An 11,414-nucleotide genomic window follows, 5' to 3' on the forward strand; every position below is an offset into this window, starting at 1 on the left:
AAGGGAAGGTGGTTCGGGGGGGGGGGGGGGCAAAAATGCACATTGCCTGTGTAGGCAAGAATCCTAGCACCGGCACTGTCCGCATGTAACCATTAAACAAAATACGTAACACTATTGTCGGAATGAATGAAGTCTGCAAACATTGGCTGCAGGCTTCAATCACACAGGAACCACTCTCACCATTCCTAAAATGCAAACTGGCACCTGGATATAGTAACATAGTATGTAAGGTTGAATAAAGACCAGGGTCCATCCAGTTCAACCGATGTATGTGAGTGTGTGTTTATTTATCTTGCTCCAACACTTCGCATATCCCTCTAGATTCTGCGAAAGAAGAAACTCATCCAGAAGTTTCTTGAATAAATCAATGTTATCAGTAGATACCACGGTTTGTAGGAGGGAATTCCAAACTTTCACCACTCTCACAGTGAAACACCCCCTATGAATTCTAAGATTGAACCCTGTCCAGGGCCGGATTTCCCACAAGGCCAACCGAGGCCCGGCATTGGGGTAGCAGGGAGTAGAGGAGCAGCAGGGGTGTGGAATTCCTATCTCCCCATGCAGTTTTGGGTACTTGTTTTCTACATCTAGCCCGGCTTTGGGCTAGCAGAGCTAAATGTAGAGCGGGGAAGCCGCCGCTTGTTTTGTACAAGTGATCTCAGCGATGTCGCCGAGAACACTTGTATGCAGCCTGCATACAGGGGGGCGCATTGAGGAACCTGGCCTTGGGTCAGCAGAGAGAGTAAATCCGGTCCTGACCCTGTCTTCTAACCTCATGTTGTGTCCCCGGGTTCTCAATACAGTTTTGGTTCCTAATATTGGGGTCCCCATTGATGATTTTGCAGACTGCAATAAGGTCCCCTCGTAATCGCCTCTTTTCTAAGGTGAATACGTTTAGACTTTGAATGCAGTCTTCATAACTCAGGTCTTCTATCCCTTTAATTCTGTAGCCCTTCTCTGAACCCTCTCCATTTCCAGGACGTCCCTCCTGAGAGTCGGCGACCAGAACCGTACCGCATATTCAAGATGCGGCCGAACCAATGATTTATAAAGTGGAAGTACCATCCTTTGATCAATTGCTACAATCCCTCTTTTAATACATGCCAGTATCTTATAAGCTTTACTGGCTGCTGCTTGGCATTGCTTACTATTGCCAAATCTGTGGGCTATGAGGACCAGGTCTCATTCTATGCCCGACTTCCCTAAAGTGTCACCCCCTAGTAGTAGTTTGCACACATGCTCTTTGTTCCCATGCGCATAACCTTACATTTTTCAACATTAAATCGCATTTTCCATCTTGTAGCCTATGTGAAATTGATGTGGTTATAGAGTGAGGCAGAGTGAGCGGGTAGGGTCGGTTTCTATGTAGAATACTCAAACACTTTTTTGCTTTTAGCAACAATTGTCTCACATTTTGCTTTTAGTAGCAATAGTCTTACTGCTTCTTAGCAGCTTTGAAAACCTCAACTACAGCCAAAGCATTTAGTTTAGCTTTAGGAAAGGTTCCTATCGATGTCTGTGTTCACATTTAGGAGATTCCCCTCTCACTTCCTGACCTGGTGACCACATTGGAAGTAAAGAGAGAATTTATCATTGGGCAGACGGACAACAGTCAAAAAACTGAAGGTGTAGGTTTAGAGAATTGTCAACTTCCTTGATATAGGGAGCCTCATGTGTGGCCCTTGACATCACCAATTCTCAATGAATGCAATGCTATGCAAAACAGATACTGCAGGCATGCTTCAGGAGATGGTTGAAGACTGAAAACATGCTACAGGTCTGGTGGGAGACTGGAGACATAATACAGGAGCCTACTAGAGATTCTATTGCAGCCCCTTTCCAAGTTAGCCCCTAGAGCCTCCGTAAAAACACTTGTATTATCCTCAGCAAGATCTAACCAGAATGGGCAACACAGAAAAAGTATGCAAATGAGAAAGAAATAAACCAAATCATTTGATGAGTAGAAACCAGTTTAATTAATATTTGCCTTCATTGTCCCCAAATAAGCACCTAGACAAGGAAGACACTGACTGCTGGCTGCTGAGGCCCATGGGCCACACTATAAGTACTAAAGGGTCACATGCCCTTGAAAAGGTGTAAGTGGAAAGCTTTGGAAATTGGTTTTAGTTCCTCATTGTGAAGGTTCTGTACAGATCAATAACTCCAGCTAGGCTGCTTTCTAACACAAAGGGGCCCCAAAGGCCCCTTATCCGATGAATAATATGATGTGTAGCGCTTTCGATCTCCCTGCACCTTCCAGCAGTAAGAATCTGGCATACATCCTATCCTTTTCCCATTTGTTCCAAAAATGACCAATGTGGACCTTCCAACATGAGATCTTTATCACTGCATGTATATTGAAGATGTACACACTTGACCTTGTGATATACAAAGAGCTGTCCATTGCTTTTTAGGCCTTCTATGATTGTTTTTGAGTGTATCACCATGCTAATGCTGACCGTAATGGGCACAGCAGGTGTACAGACCAAGGAACTCACCACAGGGATAGTGGGAGCCCCTCATAATGAGGACATCAATTGTGCAGACCTTGGAACTCAGCACAGGAATAGTGGGAACCTCTCATAATGGGAGCAGCAGGTGTGCAGACCCAGGAACTCAGCACAGGGATGGTGGGAGCTCCTCATAATGGGCACAGGAGGAGTACTCGTGAACCCAGAGAACAGATCTCGCTGATGGAGTATCCAGGTAATAGAAGAGACTGTCGGGTAGGTGTAGAGACCCAGGAACGCAGTACAGAGATGGTGAGAACCCCTCATAATGAGCACAGCAGGTGTGCAGACCCAGGAACAGGCACAGGGATGGTGGGAGCTCCTCATAATGCGCACAGCAGGTGTACAGAACCTGGAACTCAGCACAGTGATGGTCGGAGCCACTCATAATGGACACAGCAATTGTGCAGACCTGGAAACTCAGCACAGGAATAGTGGGAGCCCCTCATAATGGGAGCAGCGGGTGTACAGACCCGGGAACTCAGCACAACGATGGTGGGAGCCCCTCATAATGGGCACAGCGGGTGTACAGACCCGGGAACTCAGCACAGGGATGGCGGGAGCTCCTCATAATGGGCACAGCAGGTGTACAGACCCGGTAACTCAGCACAGGGATGGTGGGAACTCCTCATAATGGGCACAGCAGGAGTACACGGGAACCCAGAACAGAGATCTTGCCGATATAGTATCCAGGAAATAGAAGAAACTGTCAGGTAGTATAGATATCCAGCATCTACCAAACTCTGAAATATCAGATTTGGATGGACTCACTCATTAGCCTGTTGGTAGAAGAGACATAATAATGACTGTTTCTTGCTATTGAGAACCCCTAGCCAGTACAGGTATGCCGACTCAGTCCAAATTTTGAACACTGCAGTTTTTATTTCAGCTGCTCGTGTCCACCGGAGGATGTAGTCACCGTCTGCGTATAAAGCACACCTAGCCGTCCACATTGTTGCCTTAAACAAGTTACTCAGTTGACTGATCTAATTTAATTTTCATATCGAAACAAAAATGTTATTTTAAAAGAAACCCGTACAGTGCGCCCATGAATCCCCGTAACCGAATCCGCAGGAAAGGACTCTGTAACGCGACCCCAGCTTGAGTTTCATTCGCTGATTTAATAAAAACTAACAGGATGGATTTGGGAATATTTCATTAATCTTTCTTCCCTTTCAGTGAAAAGGAAATTAAGTCCAATCTAGTTTAAAGTATGTTTCAGTTACCATTCTACAATAATCTGCCAATGTCCATTTTATCCCTGGCAGGCGATGGACTAATTAGTCACACAAAATTCTTCCTGACCCCGCATTGAGCTGCAAAAAAGACGCCCCCTCCCCTTTCTCTGTGCTGGAGACAGAGGTACTGGGAGCCTGTGCTACGGGTTTAATTTGTTAGCTGAGCCTTAAAGAGAACCTGAAATGTGCAAGCTGTGCTGACAAAAGGGGACCAGTCACCAGTATTGCCTGTGGTTAACCTGGAGCTTGTATTTTCCCCATTTTTGACTTACCTTGCTTTGTTCTGCACCGTGAAAAGGAAGCCGTCTTCATAGAGGCAGGGCTTTGCTTCCTTATGCCAGAGCTCTGCCCCCCTGATGACTGGTGGGGGGGATATTCAAGAAGTAACAGCAGATGTAAAGGAAGGACCAATGCACAGACTTGATGAAGCAGGAGCAGAGGGATCCTTTCATTTCAGGTCCTCAGGTACAGCTTCCTCTCCAGCGAGGAGAACAACATTTGTCACATTTTTTTTCCCCGGCATTTATCGATACCTAGTACCGTTACTGGTGCTGTGTGCCCCGATTATCAGGAAGCCGAAAGAACACCGGCTACATTCACATAGGCTGCCTGGCTTCCTAACCAATCAGCAAACCTGGGCGGTGGGTCATGAGGTGCCATCCGGCTTCCTGATTGTTCAGGAAGCAAGGCTGCTTAGCAACAAGTGAAGCCGGCTTCCTAGCCAATCAGGAAGCCTGGAGGTGGGACTTTACATGCCGCCCAACTTCCTAATTGGTTAGGAAGCCAGGCTAGCTAGCAACAAGTGAAGCCAGCTTCCTAGCCAATCAGGAAGCCGGGTGGCGGGTCATAATCTGCCGCCCGGCTTCCTGATAAAAAAAGGAAGTCAACTCCATGTTCCCTCGTGGAACTGTCGTCAGCCCGACTTTTCAGAGGGGGGTGACACCAAAATGACTGTGAGTCATTTTTGGTGTCACCCCTCCAATGGTGTCACCCGGGTGCGGGCCGCACCCCCCTTGTGACGCCACTGATCTTGTGGTCTCTTATCGACAAGCGTGACTGAAATTTTATAATTGTGAGTATTTATAAACGTTTTTATTATTCAAATAAAAAAAAGATTTCACACAAGGAGGTGGCGCTTCGTTGCTTTTGTCTTCTATGTATGAGAGCGGGCAGGTGTGAAGCCGGCCTTACACACGAGCTGACAAAGTGTTTCCCTTTTGCCCGTGTTGGAACACATCCCCGCTGTGATCCAGATAAGTAAAAATCAAAGTATAAAAGTAAAAACGAATTGCCTGTGTCCACATACCAGGGACGTCATTCCCTCCGGTAAAGCTTTTCCTCTTGCCGCGTTGAAAGGGATTAGATTATATTTTACACTAGCAGGAATTAAAAATCTTTCTATTCCAACAAATATGCGTTTAATTCCCCTCTGTCAGCGGTGGATATTAAAGATGATTAGCCGGCATACGACTGTCTGTGCGAGTCACAATGGCGTCTCTGTTTTGCTTTTTTTTTCTTGCTGCTATTCTGCGGGAAGGGAAATCCAGATAAAAAGCTCCTCTTGGATTATCTCTCGTGTTCTTGTTTCAGGAATCGAATATGAATGTAGCCGAGCAACGTTTGGTAGGACCTGTAATAAGCCGATAATTACACGCACAGATATAAGCTTTGTGTTTTGTTTTTTCCCCGATGACTTGAAATACCAGGTGATCTAAGGAAGAACTCCGACCCCCAATTAAAGCGTCATGTTATTTGGGTGAAAATGAGCAGCCGCTGAAAGGTCAAAAGCGCTGGCTGCAAGGTGAACGGCACGGCGGATTTTTCGGCCTCATGGGGACTTTGTTGGTGGGACCTCCCCGGTAGAATTACAACTTTTGCCTGAAAAAGACAGAAGATGCCGAAATTCACTCAAGATCAGGGGTAGGCAACCTCGGCACTCCAGCCAGGGCCAGATTTCCCACAAGGCCAACCAAAGCCCGGCCTCGGGGCAGCAGGGAGTAGAGGGGCAGCAGGGGTGTGAAATTCCTATCTCCCGATGCCTGGGACATGCAGTTCCAGGCGTCGGGCGGGTAGTTGTTTTCTACATTTAGCACTGCTTTCGGGAAGCAGAGCTAAGTGTACAGCGGGGAAGCACCACTTGTTTTGTATAAGTAATCTCGGCGATGTTGCCGAGATCACTTGTATGCAGCCTGCAGGTCTCCCATTCTACATGGGGGAGAGGCTTGGTGGGTAGGGGGGGCGCATTAAGGAACCTGGCCTTGGGGCAGCAGAAAGAGTAAATCCGGCCCTGACTCCAGCTGTGCTGAAACTACAAATTCCATCATGACTGTGCCTCTGGGAGTCATGCCTTTGGCTGTCAGAGGCTTGCAATGCCTCATGGGACTTGTAGTTTCAAAACAGCAGGAGTGCTGAGGTTACCCACCCTTGCTCTAGATGGAGACCTCTAAAGGATAAATGGAGAGGTTCAGCCTTGAGACACATACACCTTTGTCATGGAATTGTGGGGCTGGGCAGAAAATACTCCTGGGTTATCTAGCCGTTGACATCTCTGATATTGGGGTACAACTGGTGATTTAACTCACCTGTGCCTACCGAAAATTGAACCATCTGCTTTAGATGGCGTAGGTCTTTAGGCTGAACACATATGTGAACCGCCCCAGACCACCGAGTCAGAAGGACTGCACTGAGCTAAAGAGCCCAATAGAGACTTTTGCAGACAACAAATGTCATTCCACGATGATAACCTAACCAGAGTATTACATGCAGGCAAAGTCTGGCGTTTATTTGGCATTGACCCCTCTACCTGCCCCCCACCTCCCCCATATGAAACAGTTGATCCCAGCACTAGGTGCAGGAGGGGCTGGTCTTTGACTTAGAGGGTCCTAGTGTACTAGACTAAATTTTGCCAACAAAGGTTGCATTTACATTAAGAAGTTTGAACAAGAAGGAGCAAGGAAGGGCAAGGGTTAGTGTTAGGGTTACAGGAAGAGTTAGTGTTAGAGTTATAGGGAGGGCTAGTGTTAGGGTTACAGGAAGGGTTGGTGTTAGGGTTACAGGAAGGGTTAGTGTTAGGGTTAGGATTACAAGGAATGTTAGTGTTACAGGGAGGGTTAGTGTTAGAGCTAGAGAGAGTGTTGATGTTAAGATTACAAGGAAAGATAGTGTTACAGGAAGGGTTAGTGTTGGGGTTACAGGGAGGGTTAGTGTTGGGTTACATGAAGGGTTAGTGTTAAGGTTACAGGGAAGGTTAGTGTTAGGGTTACAGGGAAGGTTAGTGTTAGAGTTACAGGAAGGGTCAGTGTTAGGGTTACAGAGAGTGTTGGTGTTTGGATTACAAGGAAAGATTGTGTTACAGGAAGGGTTAGTGTTATGGTTACAGAGAAGGTCAGTGTTAGTGTTACATGGGGAGTTAGTGTTGGGGTTACAGAGAGTGTTGGTGTTAGGATTACAAGGAATAGTTAGTGTTACAGGGACGGTTAGTGTTGGGGTTACAGGGTGAGTTAGTGTTAGTGCTAGATAGAGTGTTGGTGTTAAGATTACAAGGAAAGATAGTGTTACAGGAAGGGTTAGTGTTAGGGTTACAGGAAGGGTTAGTGTTAGGGTTACAGGAAGGGTTGGTGTTAGGGTTACAGGAAGGGTTGGTGTTAGGGTTACAGGAAGGGTTGGTGTTAGGGTTACAGGAAGGGTTGGTGTTAGGGTTACAGAGAAGGTTGGTGTTAGGGTTACAAGGAAAGTTAGATTTACAGGAAAGGTCAGTGTTAGTATTACAGGGAGGGTTAGTGTTGGGGTTATAGGGAAGGTTGGTGTTTCAGGGAGGGTTAGTGTGACGGTACCTAGGTATAGTTAGTGTTAGATTTTCAGGGAAGGTTAATGTAACTTATAGTGTTATGGGGAGAATTAGTGTAAAGATTACGGGAAGGATGGGTTAGGGTTACAGGAGGTTCAGTGTTAGGATTACAAAGTGTAAGAGTTCCAATTGTTAGTGTGAGGGTCACGGGGAGAGTTGGTGTTGGGGCTTCAGGGATAATTAATGTAATGTTAGTGTAAGTATTCAAGGGAGAGTTTATGTGAAACTTTTTAGGGAATGTTACTGGTGGGGTGTTAGTGTTGGGGGTGACAGAGGGGTTTTTATGAGGGTTACAGGTAGGTTAGGTAGTATTGGGGGTACAGTTGAGGATTAGTGTTAGGGTTATAGGTGGTTCAATGCGTGGGTTACGGTTGAGGGTTTGAGGGAGGGTTAGAATAAATCAGAATAAATGCTAAATGAAAACTCTCAATGCTAAGCTCCCGACACTGGAAGCTAGTTCGTCCCTGCCCCCAACCCCGAGAAAGTGTTTGTAGTTCAAGAAGAATGAACCCCAAGTTACAAAAGTGCTGCAGCTTTATGACCTACATGTGAAATTAATATCATGTGAATCTTAAAGGAGAACTATGAGGTGGGTGAAAATCACTCGTCCTCATAGTTCGAGCCGACGTGAGACAATGAGACTGTCACAGGTCGGCTCTATAGATCGGGAAGTGAGCGAACACATACCGTCGCTCGCTCACTTCTCGATCCTGTCCCTGCAGAGAGTCGTGGCTGTCAGTCACTCAGTCACCACTCCCTGCATGGATCCCCCCATCCTCCCCTTCCTGCTCCGATCCTCCAGCGTTGACTGGCGGAACGAACGGGGGAGGGGGCGGGTACAGCTGGCTCTGCCCCTAGATAGGCAGAGCCTGCTGTCACTCACGCAGCTGGGCGGATCCAGACAGGATTGTCGGGATTTGTCCCGGCTGCGGCGGTCTCAGTATATTATGAGCTGTAGCTCGCGATATACTGAGCTTAGGGTGACGGGAGGACGCTAGTTTGTGTCCTCCCGTGACCCTTAGGAGAACTATGGGGGAAAACACTTACCCCACAGTTCTCCTTTAATGTAAATAATATCATCAATCAATGTGCGCCAACCTATTGAAAACGTTTCTCCTATAAACACTTTTTAGTGACACATTTACTTTGACCACCATATTTGGTGTCACATTTTCCCATTGTCCTGCTTCCTGTTAGGGATTCTGCACAATAGTTGTGCTACAGAAGCGCTACACAATGGATCAGAATACAGGTTGGGGGATTCTTCAACAGAGATCATATAAGCTAAAGACCATGTGCACAGCACTGAAGGGAGCCTGGAGCAGTACTTTCTCCACGATAGGTATGCATTTCAGGCCTTGAGTGTGTGCTCACGTTAAAATGTCATTCAACTAAAGTTACGGTTGCTGCAAACAGCTGGGAATTTGTATTTTTGGAGGTGCTGTTATGTTTAGGCAATAGTAATAAATATTTCTTGAAAAACAGCGTGACTTTGTTCTGTCTGCAGACGCCGCCGTTCATCTTGTATTGTGTTACTTCTTAGTAATATATTATTTGTATTTGTTTGCATACAATATTCATAATTGAATCCCCATGTGGATGAGGCCGGCGTAGCAGGACCTCGCTGAGCACAAGCCTCGGAGATATTTTTTACTCATTTTCCTGAGAATTGAAATGATCGTTACATTTTTTCTCCCGGTTGAGCTCCATAATCCAGGCAGAATTACGTAGCTGTATATGTAGATGTCGAGTCCGGCGCATATTGCAAATTACAATATTAAAACCAGCAAGGAGCCTCCGAGCCCACGCCGCACTGCCAAATAGATCATTTGAAATGCTTATCGTTAGAATTTTCGCCAACTTTATGTTTTCAGCATCTCAGCGGGAGACAATTTAAAAAATACTGAAGGAAAGGCGCCAGTGGAGGTGAAAATCTGAATACACAATCGTTACATGTCAGATGTCAATCTAGGCACAGATGTCTGCTCGCCTGCAGTATCCTTCAGCAGCTTTGTGTGGCAGGTCTGCTATTGGCTAACTTTTAAATATAAATAAATGTGAGCTACTGTATGTCTGTGTGTACATCGTATCCATAAAGTCACAGGATTTGGTCCTCAGAACTTTCCTTACATTTCCTTTATTTTTGCTTCATTTCTTTTCCTTGTATTTGCATTTCTTTTCTGTCCCCTTTTCCCCCTTTCCTCACCTCTCTTTTTCTTTCTTTTCATTTCCTTTCCCTTGCTGGCAGTTGGTGATCAGAGAGTTTACTATTCACTGTGCTTGTGTTTCTTTTTTTTACTCTTTCTTCCTTTTCCTTTTACTTCTTTTCATTTCCTTTCCTTTTATTCTTTTCCCTCCCTTTGTCTTTCCTCAGCCTTTCCTTTCTTTGTATTATTTTTCTTTCTTTCCTTACTTTTCCTTTCCCTTTCTTTTCCTTTTTCCATTTCCTTTTTGCTTCTTTTCCCTTTCCTTTTTCCTATTTCCTTTCCCTTTCCTTTTTCCCTTTCATTTCCTTTCTGCTTCTTTTTCCTATTTCTTTTCCTTTTCCTCTTTCCTTTCCCTTTTCCTTTCCTTTCCCTTTCTTTTTCCTATTTCCTTTCCCTTTTCCCTTTGCTTTCCTTTCTGCTTCTTTTTCCTATTTCCCTTCCTATTTCCTTTTCTTCTCCTTTCGTTGTCCTCTTTCCTTTTCCTTTCCTTTTCCTTTCCTATTTCATTTTTCTTTTCCTTTTTCCTTACCTTTCCCTTTTTCCTTTCCTTTCTGCTTCTTTTTCCTATTTCCTTTTCCTTTTTTCTTTAATGTTTCCTTTCCCTCCCTTTTCCCTTTCCCTTTTCTTTCCTTTTTTTCCTCTTCCTTTCCCTTCCCTATCTTTGCATTCTTTTCATTGCTTTCATTACGTTTTTCTTCTTTGCCATTTTCCCTTTATTCTTTCTCCCATTCCCTTTATTTGCAATTGCTTTCCCTTTCGTCTGCTTCCTTGCTTTGCCCAAGTATAAACATATTAAAACAAATATTTCACCTGTCTCCCCATCTCCCTTTCCTACTCTTCCCTTACTCCACTGTATTCTGTATTCTTTCCTCCCAAGCATTATAAACATGTCTATAAAGTCATCCATTCAAAGCTAATGTATTATGTTGGGTAAAAGCCAACAGGTTGAAACATTCACTGGTTCCTTCTATTCCATTGGGATCTTTGCACCATGTCGTCCCTTACTTTAGAGAAGTCTGACTCTTCCTGTGGAGTACTTTAAATACAGATTATGCTGCAGGAGAAGAGAAATCTAAGGGGAATGGGGATAATTGGATACTATAGTGGGGAGATATCACCTCGCTAAGCTATGAAGGTATGAAAAACCTATACGGATTTAGGCAAGCAATGTCCACTCTTAAATTTGATATTCGCCTAAGTGAACTGACCTTTATTGATACAAAGGCTGAATATCCATTCATCATGCTCACCGTATTCATAATAGATATGCCTCACTATGTTGCCCACTGCTGACCATCAATATGAAAGAAACAACCAATTCCCTGTATTTAAAATAAACAAATATATTTTAAGTTCTTATTTTATTGGTTATTTTAATTATGATGCAAATTTCACATTTTTTTAACCATATTTCCATTAATGTGTTAAATATTCAGATTTTTTAAACATTCTTCTTCCTCTTATGTCCTTTTTACTCCTGTGGACAGTTTTTTTTTATATGAAACTATAATTCTTATGAATCCTTTTTTTAAATAGCTAACAGAATAACCCAATATACTTGTGTCATAGGATGTTATTGGTTTTTCAAAGAAAGAAATTGTTTGCCTTCAGA

The sequence above is a fragment of the Nanorana parkeri genome, unplaced genomic scaffold (genome assembly GCF_000935625.1).
Source record: "Nanorana parkeri isolate BGI_ZX_2015 unplaced genomic scaffold, ASM93562v1 scaffold392, whole genome shotgun sequence".
Lineage (NCBI taxonomy): Eukaryota > Metazoa > Chordata > Amphibia > Anura > Dicroglossidae > Nanorana > Nanorana parkeri.